The sequence below is a fragment of the Camelus dromedarius genome, chromosome 9 (genome assembly GCF_036321535.1).
Source record: "Camelus dromedarius isolate mCamDro1 chromosome 9, mCamDro1.pat, whole genome shotgun sequence".
Taxonomy (NCBI): domain Eukaryota; kingdom Metazoa; phylum Chordata; class Mammalia; order Artiodactyla; family Camelidae; genus Camelus; species Camelus dromedarius.
In genome coordinates, this window is record NC_087444.1 from 38,553,510 (window position 1) to 38,579,316 (window position 25,807).

General features: G+C 44.5%; 1 protein-coding gene across 2 annotated transcripts in view; it reads left to right on the forward strand.

The window, feature by feature from the left end:
• Window positions 1-25,807, forward strand: part of CDH11 (cadherin 11) — a 141,018-nt gene that overhangs the window by 27,575 nt on the left and 87,636 nt on the right. Inside the window, exon 1 of one of the 2 annotated variants that reach the window (XM_064489104.1) lies at window positions 14,275-14,482. The exons of the other annotated variant lie outside the window; for it this stretch is intronic. The gene's annotated coding sequence lies outside the window, so the exon portion shown is untranslated. Of the gene's footprint in view, window positions 1-14,274; window positions 14,483-25,807 lie in introns of those variants that run through there. 2 annotated transcript variants of the gene reach the window in all.

Here is a 25,807-nt window from a genome sequence, read left to right on the forward strand (position 1 = left end):
AATATTTGACTTAGATGTTTCCACACACACACAAATAAACGCACTTTCTCTTCCTCTCTGTTGTGGAACACCTGCCAGCATATACCGTCTTGTGGGATACCCAGTCTCTAGGCCAAACCCTGGCCTTCAGAGCCAAAGGTCTTGGGAGCTGTTTTCTTCCATGCTCTGGGACTTGTCTTTGTTTTACAAGGGCTTTGTAAGAGGTAGTCTGCTTACACTCTGCTTCATGTTACCTGGGGACCTTGTTTCAAAGGAAGCTTCTTGGGCCCTGAGCCAGGCCTTGTGCAGCTGGGGTGGGCTCAGAGAAGCTCCAGTTGTAACAAGTGTCCAGGGATCGCGAGGCTGTCTGAAGTTTGAGAAGTACAATATTAGCTCACGTCCATTTTTAGAAAGCTTTCATCCTTCCTATCCCATTCTTTGCTTCATAACAGCTTTCTTTAGAGATACGTGGATACTCATAAAGGGGAAATAAATGTTCCAATGTCTCAGAATCAACAGAGACAAATCTCAGACTTGACTTTCAAACTGTGTTTCCTGGACCAGCAGTGTTAGAGATGCACTTGGAGGTGGTGGTGGGGGTGGTCCCCCCGTGACTTTCTGAATCAGAAACACTTGGGAAGGTTTTAAGAAGCCATCGGGTGATTCTGAAGATTTATAAAATTTGAGAACCACTGATCTAAAGTATAGTTTTGTGGTTCTGATGATACATGAAGCTTGAGAACCACTGGTCTGCGGTGTGGATTCCCAGTCTGCCAGCTCTACCCGTGTGCCTTCCTTTGTGCAAGTTGTTCACCTTTCTGATTCCTGTAAAGGGCGAGACAATGCCTTTCTCCAGACCACAGTTCCTTTTAGAGAAGCTCACAAACTTGAAGATCCAGAAGAGATTTTAGAATCAATGCCACAGGCAAATGGTGCCTTTAAAACTGGTTGTGGTCCTACCAGGAGGTGAATGGTTTGGCCTTTTGGAAGCAGCCTCCAACTAGCACAAGACCCACTGGGTTTTCAATATTCTTTTTTTAATTGAAGTACAGTACAGGCTCCTCAGTTGAAGCTGGTTTCAGTTGAATCTTGGTATTGACGTTCACCAGCGGTGTAGCTTTTGAGAAAACTAAAGATTATCTGGCAGCCTTACTTCTCATATCTGAAAAAGATATAATAAGAGTTCCTTGCTTTCACATAGCAGTTTGGAGCATTAACTCAGGCAGTGAATGAAAAGGGCTTTGCTAAGGGCCCAGTAATCAGCAAGTGCCCAAAGAATGTGAGAAGGCCTGTAACCATGGATATGCATCACCTTCTCTGACCTTTTACTTCTTTCATTTTAAATTGGAAGTAATTGTAGTGCCTAAAAGTGGTGAGTTTCAGTAAGAAAACAGAACTGAGTGAATCTACAAAGCAGTAGTCTCTCAGGTCTTCCTGTGAAAGACAAGAGGATGGAGACAGGACCACTCTGCGTCCCCAGCCCCTGGGGCTGCTCTCGGCACATGCTGAATAGACACGTGAGCACTAATCAATGGCTAAATTGTACACAAGGAGCTGTTTTCAGAATTTATTTATATACTAGATTCTTAAGATAATCTAGGTATCTCTTCCTCTAAAGACTAGGACTAGACTTACCATATGACCCAGTAATCCTGCTCCTGGGCATATATCCAGAAAGAACCCTACTACAGAATGACACCTGCACCCCAATGTTCATAGCAGCAATATTTACAATAGTCAAGACATGTCCATTGACAGATGACTAGATAAAGAAGATGTGGTATATTTATACAATGGAATACTATTCAGCCATAAAAATTGACAACATAATGCCATTTGCAGCAACATGGATGTTCCTGGAGAATGTCATTGTAAGTGAAGTAAGCCAGAAATAGAAAGCAAAATACCATATGAGGTTGCTCATATGTGGAATCAAAACGAAAACAAATACAAAACAGAAACAGACTCATAGACATAGAATACAAACTTGTGGTTGCCGAGGGGGAGGTGGGTGGGAATGGACAGACTGGGATTTCAAAATGTAGAATAGATAAACAAGATTGTACTGTGTAGCACAGGGAAATATATACAGGATCTTGTGGTGGCTCACAGCGAAAGAGAATGTAACAATGAATGTATGTATGTTCATGTATAACTGAAAAATTGAGCTCTACACTGGAATTTGACACAACATTGTAAAATGACTATAACTCAATAAAAAATGTTAAACTTAAAAACAAAACAAAAGATAATCTAGATATCTCATTTTGTTTATGATAATAATGCTTATGATAATTATGCTCATCATCACAAGCAAAATTCTTTGGCTGCCACTCCCAACACCCCATGAGGATGGCAAAATTACTTATCTCATTTTCCAGAGGAGAAACCCCAAGCTCAGAGAGCTTGGGTGAATTGACTAAGGTGGAACAGAGTGACAGTTCAGGTTATCTGACCTCAGGGTGCTGGAGCTTAATTATTCCGCTTGCTGCTTTAACACCCTGTGTGACTTTGGCTGGTAATCTCTAGAAATAAGCAACAGGGGTAGGCAAGGTTAGGAATAATTTTTTAAGTACCTGTGGAGAGCATGGAAAAATAAATTTTTGCCCTTGGATGAATCAGTGATATGTAAAAAAAAAAAATTCTGTAGCTATCAGCTAATTAACTCCTAGCCAAAATGAGAAAAGAAAGGCTATTTTGTTAATATTATGTTAAGCTGTGTTCTTGTTAGATATAATGGAGAAAACACAAATGACAGTTGTGCCACTGAGTATATTATTTCAAGGTGCTCACCTCTGAACCACCACCCCTGTAAGGAGGTAGAAACTTGCCAAACACTCCCTCTGCATAAGCGTGACCACCTTTCTGACTCATATGGTCCTCCCCATTTCCAGCGCGGGCACCCCCAGACACAATCATTTAGTTTCACCTCTTTTTCTTTTATTTTTAGGTAGACCTTTCCTGTTTACTTTAATCTGTAGGTGCCTCCGTCACTCCCTGTCATTGAAGACATGGAATCATTTATCCTGTCATTCAGACTTTCTCAACCTCAGCACCGTTAATGTTTTGAGCAGGACCATCTTTTCTGGTGGGGGTTGTCCTATACGTTATAGCGTGTTTAGCAGCATCCCTGGTCTCTACTCACTAGATGCCAGTAGCATCCCTTCACCAGCTGTGACAACCCAAAATGTTCCCAGATACTGCCAAATATCCCTTAGGGGCTCAAATTGCCTTCAGTTGACAACCATGGCTGTAGAGTTTTCCCTCTGTCCTCTTAATCTTCTGAAAATTGGATCTTGGATGAGAGTCTTAATCAGATTGAGGTTCAATTTTTGTATTTATTTTATTTATTCATTGCTAAGACTGCTTCCTAGGTGGTGGCGTGCACTTCCCTCTGGAGGCACGTAATTTCTCTCTTTGTGATGCCAGCCACCCTTGATGCCAGTGTCTAGATCCTGTATAAGAGGCTGCAGGATGTTGTTAAGCCAGTTCTCTCATCCCCTTGCCATTGATTTGTGAGAACGTTTGTTAAAGAGCAGCCTTCCTTGGCTACAGTTTGGTTGCCCTTGTGGTTTGAATGGGAAAGGTGTGATACAAGTTTCCCATTCTCCCGGGACACTTTTCATGTAACAGCCAGCTCTTTCCATTCTTCTCATCTTCTCAACCTTTAAGACCCAACTTATCAAATGAGTCAGGACCAGTGTGCCCCCCACCCCAGCCTCACCTGGTAAAGTGAGTGCTCCTGTGCTGTTCAGGTTCAGGACGAAACCTACCATGTTCGGCGGAACCATTGGTGATGATTGGTTCCCCTGTCCTCTCTCACTAGGAACTGAGTGAGGAAAGATGACTCTCACTTTTCCTTCCTCTCACTGCCTAGATTTGAACCAGGCAGCCTGGTACCTTTGAAATAGCACAGGCTTGGCAGTGAAATAAATCTGGATCCAAACTCCAAAGCTGAAAAGTAGCTGCTGGGTAATTCAAGCAAGACACTCAAAGTTTTTGTGCTTCCGTATCTTCATTGTCAAAATAGAAAAAGGAAGATCTCACAGAGCTGTTTTTAAGTATCAAGTCATTTGGAAACTGTGCTCATGGGAGAAACATTCCAAACACATGGATGGTGTTCTTTGCTATTAAAGGAGTAGGTTCTGCGGTAGAGCACAGTTAGCATGCACGAGGTCCTGGATTCAATTCCCAGTACCTCCGTTTAAAAAATGAGTAAAAGTGCTTGTATTTAAGGAGCACTCGCTTTGAGCCACGCTCCACTACATGTGCCCCCTGGATGCCTTCTCCTTTGATCCCCCTGCTGTGCCCCATCCTGTGTGGCAGGTGAAGAAAATGAGGTTTACAGGGGTTAAGTGGCCTGTGCAAAACTTCCAAACTGATGTGGGTTGACTCTAGACTAAACTCAGACCTTTTGATAGGCTCTGTTGTATTGCATCCTGCCTTTAATTGGGGTGCTAAGCCTTGAATGAATGAATGAATGAATGGAGTGGAAGAATGAGTGAACGAATACTAGGTGAGTGCATATAAGAAGATGATGCTAGAAGTCTGTTAGCAAGTAATTCTTTCCTCCCACGGCATCTCTTCTTCAGGGATTTAGTTGAATCTAGACCTTTCATTTCACATTTGGGTTGAGCCAGGAAATAGCAGAGCCATGATTTGGGTGCAGGTGTTGGGCAAAGTGGAGTGTCAGGCGTTCAGTCTGGCTGCTGCGACTGTCCAGTGATGGGGTCTGCGTGCTCCTCACCTGAGCTTGGACACTCCTTGGCACGTGTGTCTGATCAGTTGTTCTTCCTCTTACGATAAGGGGCTCGCTGGTCCATGCAGTCCTCTAGGCACTATAGTTCCCTGGGCGAGGCCTGTGTCCCTGCCTCTTGCTTTCCACCCAGCTACTACCTGTTAAAGGGTAGTTTTCCAGTTGTCACCAGAGCTCAGTTGAGCCTGGAATCTGGCCGGACATCAGGGTGCCACTGGGAGGAATGTAACCTGGCATAGCCCAGGAAGCTGAACTCTCTTGAAAAGGATGTGGGTGGACATTCCTCCAGGGGGTGGGGATCCCCTGCCCACAGCCTCTGAGTTGGACCTCATCCAAGTGGGAAGGTGAGAGACTGTTAGGTGAACTCGGCCTGAAATGGGAAGCAGCAACCCTGGGGGCTCACTGGGCACAGTGCGTGGACCAGGAGTGGGTCATCAGCATCTTCACTCTCCCTTGCTCCCGTCTCTCTTGGCAATGCTGTATAGACTTTGTATGATATTTCCCCGAACGCATTGTATGGTCACTACCAGTCACGTTTCAAATAGATTTCAGAACCCATTAATAAACTATACAGCTGCTTAAAATTGACAAATTTTATTTCAGCATGTGTTCGGAGTGAATATTTTTTGAGTGATACGATGTGTTTATGGTTTGGGGAATACAAAAAAAAAAAAAAAAAAAAAAAGGCTCAAGCTCCCTTCGGGATGTTCTGCGTTTTGATCCTGGCAAATGACATCCTACTCTGATAGGCTAACAAAGTCGTCCGCCATCTTGATAGGCTCTGTTGTGTTGCAGTCGATGGCGGATACTCTCCCTGCCTGTCTGTGTGAGTCATCCTGTCATTGCCATTACACTGAATGGCTCATCCTTGCAGTACCATTAAGTTTTCATACCACTTTTCAAGGTATGTGGTTTGATGGATCAATTTAAGAGTTCAAGAGAAATATTAGAATGGTGGCTATAGAGAGGCATGTATATGCAGTGTTATCCAATGTGAAATATATTAAATATATATAAATTATAAATATGTCCATTTTCATGTATAAAAGCAAATCACTTGAGAAATGACTTTTACTAAGAAAACACCATACGATGTGGCAACAGCTCTGCCCTTCCATAAAATGCTGGAGACACAAAGATGAATAAAGTAGGACACCTGTCCTAATACAGGTCATGGTACATCAAGGAAGAAACAGGCTGAAGAAACAACCATAGAGGGGAAAAAAAAAACACACACAGAATGGACAAATTAAGCTGCCAACTTTTTGTACATCAAAAAATGTGCTAAGCACAAATATGACTAAAGACCAAATCTGGGAAACACTCAAAACTAATATGATCTAAAGAAATATTTTAGTGTTTAAATAGAGAGCTCTTGCAAGTGGATGAGAAAAGATACCATTACTCAATGGAAAAGAGGGGAGAGACTTAATCACACAGTTCCCAGAATTGTACATGACTGTACACACAGACACACATGTACAAACACTCACATTAAAAATTCACCATGTTGCTGTTCAAAGAAAGATAAGTTTAAGCAACAACGCATTTACAACTTTTAGGAAAATGGGTGGAGGACTTGCTACCATGATGGGACAGGGGAGTGTGATGGGCATTTCAACCCCACTGGTGGGTGTGTTAAATTAAAACATCTTTTCTGGAGAGTAATCCACAATATGTATATAGAGGTTTAAAATACCATCTCTTTGACCCAGCAATTTCCCTTCTAAACATCCCTTCTAAGAGAATACACAGGTATGTGGACAGAGATTAATGCACAGTTAAAGTAGCTGCATTGTTACTTATAATAAGAAAAAAAATTAAACTACCAAATAGCCCACTAGTAGGGGGTTGAATGGTTGTGTAGTCTGTTGTACATTCTGACAGGCAATTACACTACCATTAGAAGTAGGGTTCCCGAAGAATGTTTAGCAGAGGTGAAGTCAGGTGCAGTAGAAATATCTCAACTGTGTTTAAAACTTGGACAAAGGTGGAAGGAAATGTTTATTTTCTTATTTACACATTTTATTTCTCAACATTTTGACAATGAGTGTGCGTTATCTGGTAATTAGAAAAATATCAATAAATAAAACCTAAGAATTGATAATCATAATGCAGTGTGAGTGGAGCATTACACAAAGGAGATAGGGGTTTACGGGCGATTGATCAATTAATTCTGCTTGATGATTCAGGCAGAGAAATCTGGAGAAAAGAGATGGAGTTTGAAGACGGAGACATAATTTGCCCCGTGGGTAAGGGAAAGAAAGTCATTTTGGGACCTTCAGGAGTGTGGGTCGTGGAAGTGACAGAAGCATACACGTGCCTGGTGTGTGAAGGGGTAGAGTTGATCTGGCGTGACTGGACCGTGCACGCCGCAGGGCACAGGGCTCGGGTGAGTGAAGAAAGGTGAGGGATGCCAGGCTGTGAAAGGCCTTCCGTTTTCAGGCCGTGCTGAGGCGTTTCAGCATCAAAACCTAATCACAGAATCTGGGAGACTCACAGCTGAACACTGACTGGAAAACACACACATGCATACACAGAGTAAGACACATTTCATTACACAAATCAATGTAACGGCATACATATACATGTACAGCATACATACATGTACAGACACTTTTCAGGAAAAGCTTGGAGGTGAGGTAAAAAAAAAAATCAATGTTTTCTCTGTGATATAATTCAAAGAAAACCCTGGTAGGAAAAAAAAATATTTAAAAACGCTTTTTCTTTTCCCACAGTTAACTCTTCCCTATCCTTCAAGGCTTCCCAGCCTTCAGTAAGTCTGTTGGAGAGGCCGTTCCTGGTCAACTATGCTTTAGCAGCTGTTTCTTCCTCCTGGTTATCGGTTAGTGATTGCTAATTAGACTGTAGACCTTGTGCAGACGGTGGCGAGATCTACGGTGTATCTCATTGTATCCCCAGTGCCTAGTATATAGAACATGCTCACAGTCCCCGTGGGAATGAATGTCACAACACCCCTGCTCGTGAAAGACTTTGTCAGAATTCATCACGTTGGCTACTTCTGTAACTTCTTGTGATTCAGACCACTCTGGGTTTAGGAATAAATTCAGGCACGTTAGGCTGGGGTGATGTCAACTTTTTACACACGTGTGGGTGTTCATTTTGAAACTGTTGTTAAGCTTGGAGACAACAAACAGTGGCTGGATAACCAATTGCTTAAGGTCAAGCAGTCAGGGTTCTAATTTAGCCTCTGCCACAAATTCCTCAAATGGTATTAGTTTCGCTCTGTTCCTTCAGTTTTCTCCCCTGTGCAAGGAGGCTCTGAACTCAGTCTGAGTGTCTGATTCCAGGATCCCACCACAGGAACATCCACTCTTTACTTACTTGCCTCATGAGTTCTCGTGCAAAGCGCAGCAGAAAGCAGCACCTGATAAATGCTTGATGGCTTACTAATCAGAATGTCTGTTAGAATTCTTTATATTTTGAGATTGAGAACACCATCCTGTAAAGTTTCTGGCAAGTTCTGGAAAAAAAAAATCAGTTTCTTTCAGTGTGATGGGATTTTTTACAACTGTATTTCAGTGGGAAACTCCATGGTTTCCTTTGTGGACCCTCTATGCCTTTATTAGGACAACAGCATAATACGAAATACAGTCAGCCCTCTGTATCCGCAGCTTCTGCGTCCGTGGTTTCAAACAACTACAGATCAAAAATATTTGGAAAAACAATTCCACAAAGTTCCAAAAAGCAAAGCTTGAATTTGCCACATGCCAGTAACTATTTACATAGCATTTACATTGTATTTACAATGATTTACATAGCATTTACATTATATTAGGTATTATAAATAATCTAGAAATGATTTAAAGTACATAGAAGGATATGCATAGGTTATAGGCAAATATTGCATCATTTTCCATAGGGACTAGAGCCATCCATGGATTCTGGTATCCTCAAGTGAGAGGTTCTGGAACCAATCCCCCTCGGTACCCAGGGGCAACGGTAGTGCCTTTGCTGATGCTAATTCTGACGATTTTCTATCCCCACTGATGTGTTAAAGGCACCTGCTGCCACCAGGAACACTAATGTATCACATGTCTCAAGCAGAAGGCAGAGGTTCTGAGCTCGATAAGTACAAGCATATTTACTTCCTAGTAGGGATCTGTGAATTGTTTTTCTATGCATGAAGACAGCAGAGTGAGGGCAAGAAACTGTGAAGCCTTGTAGACAAACACCATCACAGATTTAGCTCTCTAGATTTCACTATCAGTATTGGGGAGATTTCTTTGACTTCTATACATTGTCAGAACACAAACACACACACACACACACACACACATGTATACACATATATGAAAGAAATTTCCAGAGGAATGAACAGATGATGCTGTAATTTGCTTTCAGTGATAATACATCTCCTGGGGGTAGGATGGGGTTTTCTCAAGCAAGTGATTATAGTCCGAGAATCAGAGGACCAACACAATGGCCACCTTCTGCTTCAGAAACACTTGAACTAAATGTCTCTGAGTTTCTATATCTGTGAATGATGTGAACACAGGTGTTAAGCACACAGAGAACATTCAGATGCATTTCTGGCTAACGTAAATTGAAGCGAAAATATTTGAGACGAGCCAGCCTTATCCTTGACAGGAAGAGGTAAGATGCTGCAAAGTCTGGAAGATGGAACAGAGTGGTGAACGATATGATGTTAAAGCTGTTTTATCTATCCCATCAAATATTTGGGAAACTTGATATTGCTGAGTTCCGTAGCTGTGTAATGACTTAATATTTAATTTAAAAGGATATCCTCCTTTAAGCATATAGCGTGGATTGTAAACCCTGTACACTTCCTTTCAAGGTACCTCATAATTTGCTTTTTCATTGTCTTGACTGCAAGAAACTTGTTAGACTACTGTGTGGGTGAGATGTAGCATTTGCTAATTTTATTTTTCCTTCCTTTTCTCAGTTGCCATTGTGTTTTCGCATTTGAGTACCACAAGTATAATTAGCCTTTGCAGTATCTTCATTTCTATTGTTATTAATTATCCTCTTTACATTAAATTTTCACTTTTCTGCCACATGTGCCTTATGGTGGAAAATATTTTCTTCTGTAGCAGAGAGAGGAAGATAAACACATGTAATGAGCTTCCACGACATGCCAGGCTCTCTGCTCTGTCATCACACCTTATCCCTGTGCAATCATCAGTAAAGATGCTTATACCCATTTTTTTCCCTCAGATAAGGAAACTGACATTTAAAGAGATTAAGTGATTTTCAGGTCTTCATATGTTGGAATGGTAGAGTCAGAAGTTACACCTGCCGGCATCTTTACTTCTTTGTGACCTTTGCATAGAGTGTTTGCTAAGGAATAAGAGCCTATAGGATATTTTTTTCCACTTAGAAATAACGTGGTGTTATGGAATAAGTGTACTGAATGTGCAGTCAGGAGGATCTGGGTTCCATTTATGCTCCTGATTATCCCTGCATGTCAGTTGGTGATTGATTAGACTCTCTGAAGTCCTAGTTGCCCCTTAAAAAAATGGGGTTGACCAGATCTCTCTCTCCAAGTGTCTGCAGGATTAGAAATACCACATTCTCATAGGATGAGCTGGATCAGAAGGAGATATTCTCGCCTCTGGTTTTTTTTTTTTTTTTCTGTTTTTTTTTTTTTTTTCTCTCCACCCATCCTCCATTTTTTCAGGCTGTGAAACACTGATGGAGGTTATTGATGGCTTCTCCAGGTGGAAAAGCAGCTCAGTGAGCCCCAGGGAGGGAGGGCTTTCTTTTGTGGTCTGTTGGCATCACCCTGTGAAAGAGAAAAGAACAAGCAAAGACAGCCATGCCTTTCAAGCTGGGATGCAGGAATTGGAATAGGGGTTTGTAGGAGATAAATCAGACAAAATTGTTTAGAATTGGTACAAACGAAATTTGAGCTTAACAAGTGCTGGAGTGGTGAGGCAGGATTTGTGCTCCTCTAGCTGAGATGCAATTACTGCACCTCGAGGGGGAAGGAGCTTGCTGGCAAACTCTGGGAGGCACAGGAGTACTCATCTCATCCTGCCTGGGACCAGCGACTCGTAGCCTTTCTCAAAGGCAGAGTTCTAGGCAGTCAGCAATGCCACTTCTTTTTTATCGCACCTCTTTTACCAAACCAAAAATACTAGGTACTGTGTATTGAGCCCCACCATAAACTAGGTGTGGGGTACACCAGGTACTTGCTTATACCAGGGGGAAGTTACAAACAGGAGTGTTTCCATGGAACTTCTTGCTAATGTTAACTTCCTGGGCGCGCTTTTTTTTTTTCTTTTTTTTTTTTTACTTTGGGAAAGTTAATGTGATTGTTTATGTATCATACAAAAGTACGTATATATGAATTATCTCATAGCAACAATGTAACCTTCATGACAGCCCCATGAAGAAGACTTAATCATTTCCATTTTCCTTGTTCAGAGAGGTTAAATAGCTGCCTCAGTGTCACTCAGCTGTTTGAGTCAGAGCTGGTCCAGTCAGTGCCATGTGGTCTACACCGGCTTTGCAGCAGCACCTTGTCCAGGGATGGTATTCTGGGAGCACTGGGCTGTGCCTGTTTCATCAAAAGAGATAAATCTGCAGGGCTGTATTGCTTGTTAGAGGTGGATTCTCCCGAAATACCCTTTTGGCTATATTGTGAAAGCCAGTGATTCAAAGATTCTTGCCAAAGGATCATCATAAATCTTGTTTAGACAGAGAAATCCCTGAAGGAAGAAAGGCTCTCTGCAGTCGCCCACAGCCTGGATCAACAGTGCCCAGAACAGGCAAATTTGCAACAATATTTGAATGAGCGCCAAGGGGCTTGTTTACACGGGCAGGGGCACAGATGGTCCCGTAAGCAGGATTTGATGAAGAGTCCCTTCCCCCTACACGGAGAGTGGGTTAAGGGCTTTTGGACAATGTTGTCTAAGAGGCCACTATCACATGTGGATTCCTGTAATCCTCTGCCTGAGTTGCTGTGTCTCATTTAGTGACAAGCAAGCTTGCCTGATATTCTGTTCCAGACCTTGGTGAAAATTAAAGGCTGATAGCTGTTTCTTCCAGTCCTCTTTTCTCCATCCCTTTAGTCTAGTCAGGCTGGCAGACCATTCTGGCAGTACACACCCCAAATGGTGGTGACGTGAGCAGATCACCCAGCACACGGGCTTTTCCTTCTGTGGAATCAGTCTGCTCGTGTTTGCCAGGCCCTACCATGTGTAGGACACAGTGCTCTGTGCTGGAGGGCATGGGATGTGAGGAGGAGAATGATAAATGCGTGTGTGCACGTGCGTGTGTGTGTGTGTGTTGAGGGGGGCTCTCTTTCTTTTGAAAGGATGTCCCCAGGTACATGCATTTTAATCAGAAATGTTAACCATCTCTTCCACCCAAGGATGGAAGAGGCTTTAATATCACCCTAATAATTTTTGCATTACTCTGTACAATAATTAGGAAGGGTTTATACAGAAAAAATACTCTTTTGAACACACACACATTCTGAGAAAGTCTTGGACTTGGAGATAGAGGTGAAAATTACAAACAAGGGTACATCTATGGGAGCTTCTTATTAATGTTCAACTGCTTGGGTGCTTTTTTGGACTTTGGGAAAAGTAATTGTATTTTCCATGTATTTATGAATTATCTCACAGCAAAAGTCCTGTAAGGTAGACACCATTAGAATGATCTTCTGGACTGAGAAATAAATAAGGTTCAGGGAGGTTAAGTCACATGCCTGAGGTCACATAGCTAATAAGTGAAGGAACAGGTCATCTGAGTCCCAGTTGCTAAGCCCAAAGCACCTGCGCTCTTGCTGCTCCCTGGAGTTTTACTGAAGGGCAGTGGAAGATAGTTTGGGTATGCTGAACTAGTGCTGTTTTATTACTCTCATCAGCAACTAATTCCCCCTGGAGCCCGGTGTTTTTGCAGTGCTAACCAATGCACAGTCCCATCCTGTCCTCTGTGATATTCCTGCCCCTGCCTCCACAGCCAGGCAGAGGAGCAAGGGAAACAGAAAGTTAAATGAACTCCCCAAAGGGCAGTCACCAGGAGTCAGTGGGTATTTGCTTTAATTTGTTTGATTTAGAACAAAACAAAACAACGAATGTTCTCTGCCTCTGGGTCCAAGGACTTGGCCACAGATTTAACAACAGAGGTTCCCATGAATAACGAGAGAGTTTCCAAGTTGTCTGAAAACAACCACATCAAAGAGACACCAAAATGAAGCTCAGGTGTGTGCCTCCCTGGCCCACTGTCCCGAGCCTCAGCAGCGCACAGCCGTCACCTGGGCACTTATTAGAAGGGCAGGACCTCAGCCCTTTCCCCCAGACCTGCTGGAGCAGAATCTGCATCTTAATTATGTCTCCGTATGACTTGTTCATTATCTCCTAGCCAAGGCCAGAGCGAGGATGAAGTGAGTGAGTCGCTGAACAGAGTCTAAAACTTGAGTGCCCCCAAAATGCAGTGATCAACGTAAGCAATATTTAATGCAATATTTTTTTTAATTTCTAAAAAATGTTAAAGGTACCTGGACATCTGTTGGCTTCTCTTTTCTGGATCCTTGGGGGAGAGGGCAAGAGAAAAGGCTAGAGAAGGTCGGGGAACTTTGATTTCTTGTCTTCTCTAAATATTCTGAATTTCCAGCAAGTGAAACTGCATCGAGCTGTTTCTCTCTGGGTCTGCATCCCTCTGTATTACTGGATTTTCCAAAACTGTGATTATACCATTATAGCCTGAACACCAAGCTCTGAGTTCCGTTCAACCGGCAGACGTAGATCATACTAATGATGACAATAATGATCAAAGTAGGCAACGTTTATCCAGGGCTTGCTGTATGCTAAGTGCATTACATGAATGAACTTATTTAAATTTTACAAGAACACTGTGAGGGCGGTACCGTAGTTATCTCCGTTTTAGAGATGAGGAGATGGAGGGGTACAGAGGTTCGGTAGCTTGTCTGAGGTTGTCCAGTTAGTCATAACTACAAGGGGCCAAGTTCAGATCCAGGCGACTTGCCCCAGAGTCAGCTCTCTTTACTACTTTAACAAATCTACAAGTAAAATAGTGAAACATGAATTTACATGGTATTCCGAGTTCTTAAGAAATTCCAAGTTCTAAAGCAAATTTATGCACACTTTTTTTTCCCTTCAGTGTGCAAGTATGAGTTTGCCAAGTGTCTTTTTATTCTGAAAATCTGTCCCTTTTTTACATTTTCTATGTTAAAATGCTCTTTAAAACAATGAAATGAGAGTAATAGACAATCATATTTTGCCTTTTTAAAATGTCCATAAAATTTTGGCTGCCATTTTCTTTCAAATTAGGGCAGGAGGGGAGGGGAGAAGATGCTTTTGGTTGGAGGGAAAACAAATATTTCAGGGTCATCCTGGCAGCACCTGCGACCCCAGGTGGGCCCTATGTGGCCCTGCCCCGCCCGTCATTGCTCCTGCTGCAGCCCCTGCGCTCTCCTCTCTGGCTGGTGTCTGGGACTCATTAGCAGTGGGTGTGTGTCTCGCCACAGTGGCTCATTCACAGGGCTGCCAGCAGTGCCAGGGATCGGGGCTGCCTCTCTGGCCATCCTGGGAGGCCGCCGCCGCTCCGCGCTGTCCAGTACAAAAGCTGTGCCGCACCCTCTCACGGCCCTGCAGTCTTTGGAGCCCCCACGGGAGATGCCCTAAGATCCAGGAGGGAAGGTACCTTGGAGATGGCGTTGTCACGGCCGGATCCTGCCTCTCAAGGAGGACTCTAGGTGCTCAGCTGCTGCTCGGTGACCTTCGTGATGGTGGAGTGAGTAGGCACTGGATTTAACGCGCCTGGCCTCTCCATCTGCCAGCTGGGGTGCAGGTGCCAGCGATACTCGCCAGCCTGGACGAGGGACGGGAATGGTGGCACAGAGATCCCAGCAAAGGGGCCTGGCTTTTGTGGACACGCGCTTAGAGCCGTTTTGTTTCTGCCTTGCCTGCGCTGTAGCAGCCTTCCACTCCCTCCCTGCCTCTCCGAACACCATGCCCTGTGCTATTTCTGTGCCTGCTACTTGCGTCCCCATCTCCATCTGATTCAGGGTTTGTTTTTAATTCGAGCTTGATCGTTCCTGCTGCCAGAGCCAAGGCTCGAGGCTCAGCCTGGGCTGTGGATCCCGTGTTAGGAGTTTCCGGAAGTTTGTTCTGGTCCATCTGGGAGAGAACTGACATGGACTGGGCCCTGTTGCCAGATTGTGGTGCCTGGGGACACGCGCTTGGGGCCCTCTTTCCATCTTCGTCTCTGTCTGGTCGTCATCTCATTAAATCTCCCTGGGTCTGTGGCGCTGACTACCAATTGGTGCCTGACCTACTTACAGGGAGCCACTGCATTCCCCCCGCTCATCATAATACATGGGTCATAAGGGTCGGTTCACTGGGATTCAAAGTGGACTGTGTTATTACAGAGTCCTTTCTGCCTCCTTGGAGTGTGTATGTGGATACATACATGTGTGCATGTGTGTGGATGCATGTACATCTGGCGGGGTGGGGGTGGGGGTTGTGCAGCTGCCCGGGTGAAGGCTGACGTTTTCTGTTGCTGTGTTGGGACTCTGCTTTTGGACCACAGTCTTGCGGCTTTGTGTGGGAGGATGCGTAACGGGCTTGCTGGTGTCCCTGCATCCATCTCCTTTCATTTTCTTCTTAGAGCACCTTTTCCCGAGCACGGGTTCTCACATTTTCTGCTTTTAGTGTCAGCTCTGTTTGCCTCTCTTCTGCCAAGGGGCACCACAGAGTTACTCAAAGGACCTTTTGAACTGTTTGTTCAAAGAATGAAGAGCTCAGTCGGGATGGTTACTGGGACAGCACATGCTTCCAACTGGTCTCTGCTGCATCGCTGGACCCTTACTCATGCCTTTGGCTTCTGCCTCTGCTGATCTCAGAAGCCATGTGGGAGGCTGGTTTTGTCGGTGCATCCTGGAGTTTGTGACCTTTTCAGCACCACTTTATATTGCATTTGCAAAGATACCTCCCCCACAACAAACTGCATTTAATAAGTGATAACCAATCTGTGTTCTCATTTTTAATTAATCACATACATAATTGCCAATCAGAGCTTCCAATCAGTAGGAGTTAATCAGAGTTAATGTTTATTTATTTACCAAGCACCTTCTATGTGGCTGACCTATGCCAGGTGCCGGGGATAGAAAAGTGAACACGATTCAGTCTTAGTAGGAGTTTCCAGTATGTAATATTCTTGTTAACTCATCATTTTACTATGGGTAAAATTTACTGAGCACCCTCTGTGTTTGGAGTTGTGCCAAATGCCTGTATCACCTGCTTTCCTGCTTAGAGTGACCTGGTGAGTTAGGCATTAAAGACATCACTTGTCACATGTGGAAACTGACAGAGTTGCAGAGTTGAGTCATTTGCTCCAAGTCACACATTTAATTACAGAGCAGAGGCTTTGAATTCAGGATTTGAACTCAGGATTATAATACTCTACAACTTTCCCATGGACATTGTAGTCCCCACCTCCTGAATTTCTCCCTTCTCTTTCCTACTGAGTAGGTGTTTGCTTTTGTGGGCAGGATAGTGCCCTGTGTTCTCTCCATGTTCCTTTGCTTCTGGTTTAGGGTTTCCCCCCAATTTTACTGAGATATAATTGACATAAAACATTGTCCTTGTCCAAAGTGTACAATATAATGATTTGATGCGTGTATATGTTGCAGAATGATTACCACAATTAGTTAACATCAGTCACCTCACACAGTTACAGAGTTTTGCTCTTGTGATAACTTTTAAGATCTACTCTCTTAGAAACTTTCCAATATATAATATATTATCACTCAAAGTCTCTGTTTATAGTTTAGTTTGAAGTTTGAAAACCCTACATACAAATGAATCTGTTGCCTCATAGGATAAATGGAGCTTCAAGCTTCCTAAGACTTGCAGCTCACCTCCTGACTGTTTAGATGGGGAGCCTGCGTAGCAAAGGGAACGCCATGGGCACACAGTGGCAGTGCCTGGGCCTGAACGCAGGACCCCTGACGTGCAGGCCAGTGGTGCTGATCACAGCACATTGCCTTGTTTCTGGCTAATTTATTCGGGGCTAGGTGGCACATCTCAAGATGTGGTCATTCTTTGCAGGCTTGAGGTAAGAGCAGCCAAAATTAGATGACGGTGCAAGCTCATCAAAGGCCGGGTCTAATTTCGTCCATCCCTTTGTCCCTAGTCTGCAGCACAGCTCCAGGTCCACTCTGAGTGGTCAGCAGGTGTGGGTTGGATGAATGAACTGGATGCAGTGAAGGGGGCCTCCAGGGATAAGCTCATGCTATCTATTTGGCCGTTGCTGACCTCCCTTCTTGGATTCTCTCATACCAAAGAGTATTTTAGAATCAAATTGATGGTATCAATATTTAATTTGACACTTCAACGATTCAGTCATTTAGTATCATAAACTATTTTCCTGTTTCTATTTTGGAATAAATTGGCTGGTTCTTTTGGTATCTCTCGGCAGAATAGGGTTTTTTATTGCTTTTGGGGGGTTATTTTGTTTGTTTTGGTGAGGTTTTTTGTTTTGTTTTGGCCATATGGGAAATTGATAGAGGGCTCTCAGTGATCAGACCACTAGTTCACTTTGGGTGTGGCCAGCTCACGTATCTACCTTGCAAAAGAGACATTTCGAATTGCATGATAAGAGTTTATAAAATTGTAATTTTATGTCTAGGATAGATACTATTTTTTTTAAGTATGTAAGAAATGAAGAAGAAGAGAGGAAACAACCACCCATGGTTCAGTCACTCTGACTCATAAATTATCCTTATTTCTCTCCTCCTTCCAGTACTTGGCTTAGTCAGGAATATTTTTACATCATCGTAATTGGGGTAAAGACTTTGTTTCATAATGAACCACGCTGAAATATTCCAACACATTTCCCCACATTGCTTTACAGTTCACATAATTGCAACTTTGAGGAAGGACTGCTGTTTCATGCAGGGTGTGTACTGTGTCTTCCTTAAAAATTCTCCTGTTACCACAAGGCAATTTGACTTTATGTGAATAGATAGATATAGTCCTTATTGGGAATCTGGGTGAAACAGAATGGGATTATAAAAGATTTGCAATACCAAGAAGGGCCTGTACCTCAAGTCAGTTATTCTGTATCAGTGAGCTTGTTAAAGCTCAAATGCTCTGTTTCCCTAATGGAAAAAAAAATACTTGAGATGTGCATAGAGAAACAGAATTAGTCAATATCAGGATTTTTTGGTCCTTTCTCTACGTTTAATACTTTAAATAGTTGAGATGCCTTTAAAAGCAAGCATCTTTCCTAAGTGCCAGGGGCATCTTGTATATTTCTGAAAAGGGATGGCATTTAACCAGCAGCCAAAACAACGAAAGCAATAATAACTGAAAACTAAGTACTTAGGAAAGCTAACCTGGTCTTTTACTGTCTTCAGGAAAAACAATTAGAAAGACAGAAAACCGTTGAAGTAAATCCATCTGATCATGTTCAGTGCTTTAACGTGGTTACAGGGTTTTAGGGGACGTGTCTGCAGAAGGGATCTGGTGATGAGCTGACTTGGAAGAGAAGGTTGGGAGAGCCTTCATTAACTCTGCTCCCATAATAATTCAACAAGGTCGCTGGCGGGGATCTTCCTTAGGCCGCTAAAAATAGACAGTCTCATAGATGCAGCCCTGCTGTCCTCCCCTCTTTCCTCTTCCTTAGCCGTGTCTTCTGGGAGCTCTCTTCATTCTTCTTACCCACCTGCCTCTAACTCTGCATTTGCTTAGGATAAACCACTGGTCCCTGTGTGCTGGGGATGCGAGGGAAGGCAGGAAGTGTCAGGACCCCCACTCACCTTACAGTTACCACATCCGCCTTTCCTTCCTTCCATCCTCCCTCCTTCCCCCTTCATTTCTCTGTCTCATCTTAACTTGACCCCCAGTTCTATGTGTTTATCTGCAAAGAGACTGGCGCATGGAACTGCTCAACATGTAATGACTGAATAAGTGAAAGGAAGGGTGACTGGATGACTGGTGAGAGCTGTAGAGAAGGTGGCATTCTAGTGGGGGGACAGTGGGGCTAGGAAGTCTGCCTCCCTTGAAGGCACGTCCCTTTTCTGTCTCCTACCTCCTCTTTCCACTCCCTTGTGCCCACCCCTGCTTCCTATGTCATATGTAACCTGTTCACTTCACACATGTGTTCTCTCACTGTCTGGTCTTCTGTCTGTCATTGTATACGTCTGTCCGTATCTAAATATGCACATCCATTCAGCATGACATTCTGTAAACATTCAAAGGAATCCTTTAACTCCTGGATCCATTATTTCCATTTTTACCCTCTTGCAGTTACCCTCTTGATTCCACAAATCACATGCAGATTTTTTTGAATAAAATCTTACCCCCCAGCTCTGTGATACATGACAAAACAGAGCTCCTGTGGATTAAAGAGAAGAAAAGAAGGAAGGTGTGGGGACCCCGGAGCCTCCCACCCGCATGGCCGTCTCCCACCAGAGCCCCTGCAGTAGCCTCAGGGTACCTGGGAATTACCCAGCCCCTGCTAAGCGCAGTTAGCAGAGTCACTGGATTAGATCACCGCCGAGTTTCCACTTGGCTCTTACATCTCATGATTTGTGATTTGTGATGTCCCTCAAACTTCAGGTCTGGGTCCCTGTGTTTATAAGGTTTGCAGCACATGCAGATAATTACGCGGTGGGAGCTGCTGGAGCTGTCAATGATGCCGACAGCAGAGCTTCTGCTCTTCATAAGCTCACAGGCATTGGGGGTGGCAAGTAAATGGTTAATGATTCCCCTAAAACAACAAGGTATCCCTAGGACTTAAGGCCCGAATGGCTGATAAAGACTATAAGCAGTGGGCATTCCACCAGATACTGACTGAGCACCAGCTCTGTGAAGGCATGTGTGTGCTGCCATAAAGGGGTCCTAAGATCCAGTCTGTCTCATTAACTGTTTTAAATGGTTTGTGTCATTCCTCACTGTTCGCTGTTCATTTTTCTGTTCATTTCCTAACTCTACCACTGGATGAAAACTCTGCAGGAACAGCAGCCCGACGTTTGTACCCTAGTGCCTTGGCCAGGATCTGGCATGTAGTAGATGCCCAAGAAACACTGGGGACGTGATGAATGGCTGGTAGGGATGATGCTGTGATGAGCTGTGTGTATGTGTAAAGGTGGGAAAGGAAGGTGAATTATCAGGAGGTGTTCATTTGGTTTGGGCCTTAGAGGACAAAGAGAAGTTTATAAAAAAGAAAAGAGAAAAATGCATTCTGTGCAAGGCAAAAGCGGGAGTAAAGGTAGGGAAGAGTGAGACTCTATGGTGAGTTGAGCAAAAAAAACGATGGGTTCCTGGAAGGAGCTGCCCTCGGTGAGGCTGAAGGTCAGCTGGGCTCGCTTAAGAAGGGCCACCCCTGGGGGGAGGGGCAGGTGCCGAGGACAGAAGCCCTGGAGTCAGGTTGCCATTTGGAAGTCTTAGGAGCTGAGCAGCTGGGGTACATTACTCATCCTCTGTTTTCCATTTTTCCACTCTCAAGGTAATGTGATGACCCACGTAAGCACAGCACCTAGAAAGAAGCAGGCTGGGTTGTTGTTAAAAACCGAAGAGGCCAACCCAGGGAGACCTTCAATGCTCTGGAACTAGGAGGGACACGCGCAGACTCATGGTGCAGGGTGAGCGTGTAGCAGCACGTGGAGGACGGACTGGCTCTTACATCCTCCTGCGAGAAAGATGCTGCCTGCATCCTCCCCTGACCCCTTCCCTCACCTGCGGAGGCTCTGACTGTCCTCCCTGTGCTGGTGCTGCTCTAAGCTGTCAAATAACTCTAGTTCCATTATGTTTACTCAGAGGATATTGCTCCTTGCCTAAGGCAGGGTCATCTCCGTGAGAACCAATGGGAAAAATAACTGTCTGGCATCAGTATCTGGAATGGCTGTGATCTAACTGAGGACCTGTTCTCCCTCCATGGGCACGTTGTCCTGCACCTGATCGTGTTTTCCCATCCCTTTGTGGGACGCTGCCCCAGCAAGTGTTGGACTTCTTAGCCAGAGCTCTGCCTGTGAACCTGCATTCAAATCATTTTATGCTGTCATATCTTCTTTTCTCACTTCTATCATGTAAAGCCATACTATATGCTTCTATGCTGTATGCATCGTTGCAGGCAGCCTTAAACTCCCTTTGGGGTAAAGTGAAGTGTGCATAAAATGCATGATGAATTGTAGAGAGAGAGACAGGGTGGATTCTGTGCCCAGTGAGCTTCAACCTAGTTTCTGCTCCCGGAAGACCTAGATTCCTGGAGAGTTCTTAGACTCTGCTCCCACCTCCGCCAGCAGGTGGGGACTGACAGTTGTCTCTCCCTGTAACTGTCTCTGCCCTTGAAACCACGGCCTTGGCTCGCAGTCCCCTCACACACCTGATCTCATACAGGGTGTTGATGAGGATCCTGCCGAGAAACCGTGGGGTGCCAGAGGCAGGACCTCGTGGGCCCGGCTCCTCACCCGCTCCCCACACTGAGCCTCGGTCTCTTTTTCTGCACAGTAATTGCAGCGTGATGGACCAGTGCCCGCCACCCTTCAGTCATTCGTGTGTGTCTTCCCAATACCTGGGTACCGCCCACACTATTATTGATAATATTTTCTTTTGAGTCATTCTGCTTCTGTGAAATATTTTTGAAGGTAATTCTATCATTATAATTGATGGCAGGCTAGTACTTTCTTGTCATAAATAGAAGGTAGCCCCCAAAGGAAATAAAATCAAAAGGAAACAATACAATTGAATCTACTCTGAATCTGAGGCTGCCTTTTCTGTTAAAAGAGAGATTTGTTGAGGAACTGCTGCAAATGGGAACATTGCCTTTGCTGAGATCAGGATTGAAAGATAATTGAGAAGGTACTGCTCCGCTTCCTGACTCATTGCCGTTGAAGGCCAATACATTAACGGTAGTAATTTGTCGGATCCCTATTGTGTCAGGCATTGCCCTAGCTTTTTGTATGTCTGTGACAAATTTTTTATCATGATGACATCGACTAATGCTTAGTGAGCTGTTTGTACCAGAAGCAACGGGGTAATCTGCACGTGTCAGCTCACGTGTCCTCGCCCCTGCGGGGCTCTGTGGGGTGTTGTGATGCCCATTTCACAGCCGAGAAACCAGTCCTGAATTAAGGAGCTGGTGAGTAGAGCCCCAGTTGGGAACAGGCTGGACTCAGAGTGCACAGCCCAGCAGGGGCTGCCCTTCCTGCCAGGGCCTGTCTAAGCCACAGCTTGGCTCCTGCTCTGCCCCTGCTCGCTGGGTGACAGGCCCACTTGGTCTGGCTCCTGGACGGGGTCTCCTGGCTTTCCCCGTGGTGACGAGCCCATCTCGTCAGGGACTGTGGAACCTGGCTGTGTTTACACGTCACCCCAGGAGCTAAAGGGAGACCTCCCTTGCCCTCACGGTCTTCACTGCACATGCAGTGTCCTCTTATAAATGGCTTCATCCTGGTACCAGGTCTCCCCTCCAGACTCACGTTGACTTTCAGAGAGGGGAAGGAGCCTAGAGGTCTTCTCGCGCAGTAGTTTCCCAAGGGTGCTCAGAGCTCTGCTGGAGGGGGTTGGACTGCTTTTAGCCAGAGAACGGATTATTCTGGTTACAGGTTTTGTAGACTCAGAACAGGAAAAAAAAAAACTTATTGATCATCAAATCCACCATAGTCCCCAGTGTCAAAAGTCATTTTATAAGTTGCTGGATAAGGAATATGGTTTAAATATTTTAAGCAATAAGCAATCAACACGTGAATAGTACGTGTGTGTGTGTAACTTAACACAATTACACTATGGGATGGCTGCAGATATCAAAGCCCAGAAGGCATAAAGAAAACCTGCTTCAAAATGCAGCCTGGTTTTCTGGGCTGAAGCTGTAAGAGAGAGACTTAATAAGTGGAAGACCTTATGGAGCCTCTGATTTAAGTGCAAATAGGACCATTTGCCTGTCACTTCCACACAAATGATCAGGTGCATTTAGTAAGATGACCCAACTCTACAAAACTGCTGGCAGTGCCATTCTTCTCTTAATTTTCAGTTCTTATCTATGAAATTATTACAAGTGGGCTTCACTTGGAACCATCTGAAGAATTTTTTAAAAGACGAAAAGAAAGAAATGGGCTTTTGATGGTGTGTGTGTGCCTGAGCAGGGGAGTCCTGGGGGATAAAGCTTCCCACGAGAATATTAGATTCTTGATATTGGCACGTGATTTTTCCCAAGATCTTCAAGAATGTCAAAATCGGTGCACACAAGTGAAGGCTGTTATTCCACCAATAAAGTGCAGCGAAGTGTAGCTGAGCCGTTTCCATGGCCCGCGTCCCCTCCTGACCCTGCGTGGACCCTGTGTAGTTAGTGAGGTGCGGTGAGGAGGTAGGGTTCCCGCTGAACTCGCCTGCCGGCTCACACCAGCCTCTCTGTGGCCAAATTCATGGTTGTGCCTGAAGAAAATTACAAGTCACCGCCCACAGTGGGCCTTCAGCGGCGCCTGTCCACAGGTGGGACGCGGGTGTTAGGCGCTCACTTGTTTCTTGGCTGGTCATTTGCTCCGAAGTTCTCCGGGAGCACCAGCGTGTGCCTCTGCCCGCCCGACGTGCAGGAGGCAGGAAGACCCTCGTGCCCCTCGCCCTTGCGGAGCGTGCAGGCAGGTAGACTTTGCACAGCTTGTGTCTTCAGAGTGGATGTCCAAGAAGAGGTAAATAACAAAAGGGCATTTTCTTGTTCTTAATTTTACACTACCAGAGGACCGTCCCTCTTAATTTTGAGAAGCCTCATTTTGTTTCTTTCTGAGCCTAGTGGCCTCAGAGAAGAACCCTCTCCTATTATGTCATAGATCAGTCCCATTACTACGGACAGCGCAGTTTACTCTGGTTACCATGAGAAGGTAGTAGGAGGCTGTGACTATTTCTAGCACAAAGGAGAAACTCAGCAGTGTGTGTGTCAGTACTTCTGACGTTGTGAATATGGAGGTTCACAAACAAGTGGCTTTCCTGGTTGTATGGAAGTTCCTCAGACGTGAAACACTGTTAGAGATACTGCCTCGGGCCTTGGGTCGTGGTCAGTGTCTTTTCCGTCCATCATTTTGTGTAGGGGTGGTGCTTCATCAGTGTCTGCCCTCGCTCTGTCTCTCTGGATAGTTCAGTAGCCTGGATAAGCAACGCGGTCCTTAATCACTTTTTAGATCATTGGGCTACTTCCCTGCGTCAGTGGCCTGATTTATGTCTGGAGAACGCAGTTAAGCACAGCTGCTGTGTGAACTGCTGCAGATTCAAACTGCTTGTGTCCAAACCCTGGCTTCATTGTTTAGTGGCTTCGTAAATAAGGGAACTTCAGTCAAACTTTCTGTGCCTCAGTTTCCTAGTTATGAAATAAAATGATAAGACTTCATGTTTAGGATTGTTACAGAATTAAATTATGTGTTGTAGGAAAGTACTTAACCTGGCACAGTACAGACTCTCAGTCAGTGTTAGGAGTCGTCTTAGCCTGTTTGGATGAAGCTGTGTAACACCCAGCTCCTGAAAGTGTGAGCATCATGTGAACGGGACAATACTCAGGCCCCTAAATCCTCAAAGATGGTGAAAGGCTTCACCTGACACTGGAAGTATTTGAGAAATACCAGTCATACTCCTTCAAACTCGGTACTTGTACAAACACATGGATTTACTGTCAGTCACTCAGGAAGTACCTGTTGGTTACCCAGTCTTGTTAATAGCCAATGGTTTACAAAACGGTAAGTCTATTTTCCTGACCTTAACTATTTTAGAAAACACATGGAACAGCTCCACATTGCTTTTATCAAGGCTGAGTAATTTGAGCCAAGTGAGAGCATTATGAGAGTCCTTAGAAAAATTACAGATTTGACCTGTCATTTGATATCAGGTAGATAAAAAGGCAGTAGATTTTTCACTGTTTTAACATTTTAAAGATACAGTTTTATGGTAGTTCTCTGTTTTACATTTACCCGTTTCTCCAACAGGCCAAGCCCCAGCAGTTCTTCCTAAAACTTTACCAGCTGACCCAGTGGACTCCCCCAAACTCTCCTGAAGCTGGGTTGTATTTATGTTTGTTTGTCTGTCACCTCCTCACTACCCCCAAGAAACTTAAAAAGTAAAATTGCTGATATTTTAGGGCAAAAATAAAATACACTCTCTTGGAGAAAGGCTTTTCGTTTTCCTTCTCTTCTAAGTGTCCCTGGGTTGTGTAACAGTATAAGCAGACTCGTGTAGACGTGTGACCTTGATAGCGGGTGTGTTTAGCGTGCCCCCCCTTTGTCTGACGTCGTATTCCCTTTTTATTCAGTAGAGAAATCGCGGCAAAGTGGGGAGGCAGATGCTCAGGAGCAAGGGGAATCTAGATCTGAATTCCCACTCTGCTGCTGCTGAGCTTTGTTATCTTGGGCAAGTTAGTTAACTTCTCCGAGGTCTAATTCCCTTCACTTTTAGGAGGTAGGAACAGAGTAAAACCAGCCCCGCCCAGCACTGTTGGGAAGATTAATTAAAAGAACAGGGAATGTAAAGGCACCAGGTCTATACATTTTGGGGGTGTGTGGTGGGTGGCAGACGAAACCGGAGCCCCAGCATTGCAGTTGCTAATGCGTTAAAGGGGAGAAAGTGAAACTGTCATTTGGGCGAGAAAGAGGGGTAAAATGTAGAGTAGCAGGAGGCTTGCTCATATGCTAGATGACTGTTTGTTTATTCATTTCCCAAAGATATTACAAAGGCTGTGAATATTTATTTAGTTCTGCTCCCAATAGCCCTTCTAATAGGGAATTATTTGGGTACAACGAAAGACATTTGTAAATGCGGCTGATAAGACTGACACTGGACAAGGAGTGTTTTGTTGGACACAAGAATTCTATTGTCCCCGGCTTCAGTTGTCAAGTGCCCGGGGAACCCAGAATTTATGGTGACAGCACAATGGGCCTTTCAGGGCCCAGCGAAAGAGCTGTGAGATCCCGCTCCCCGGCTTTTCAGGGCTTCTAATCTTTTTATGGGGCCTGGACAATGCCGGATTCAGCTGCTGCCTGCGCCTCCTGACTGTCCATTGGCCATCAGGTATTGTGCCGTAATTACCATGGTGACAATGGACCCTCTCTACGCTGGTCTGTCGGCGCTTTGGAAGACG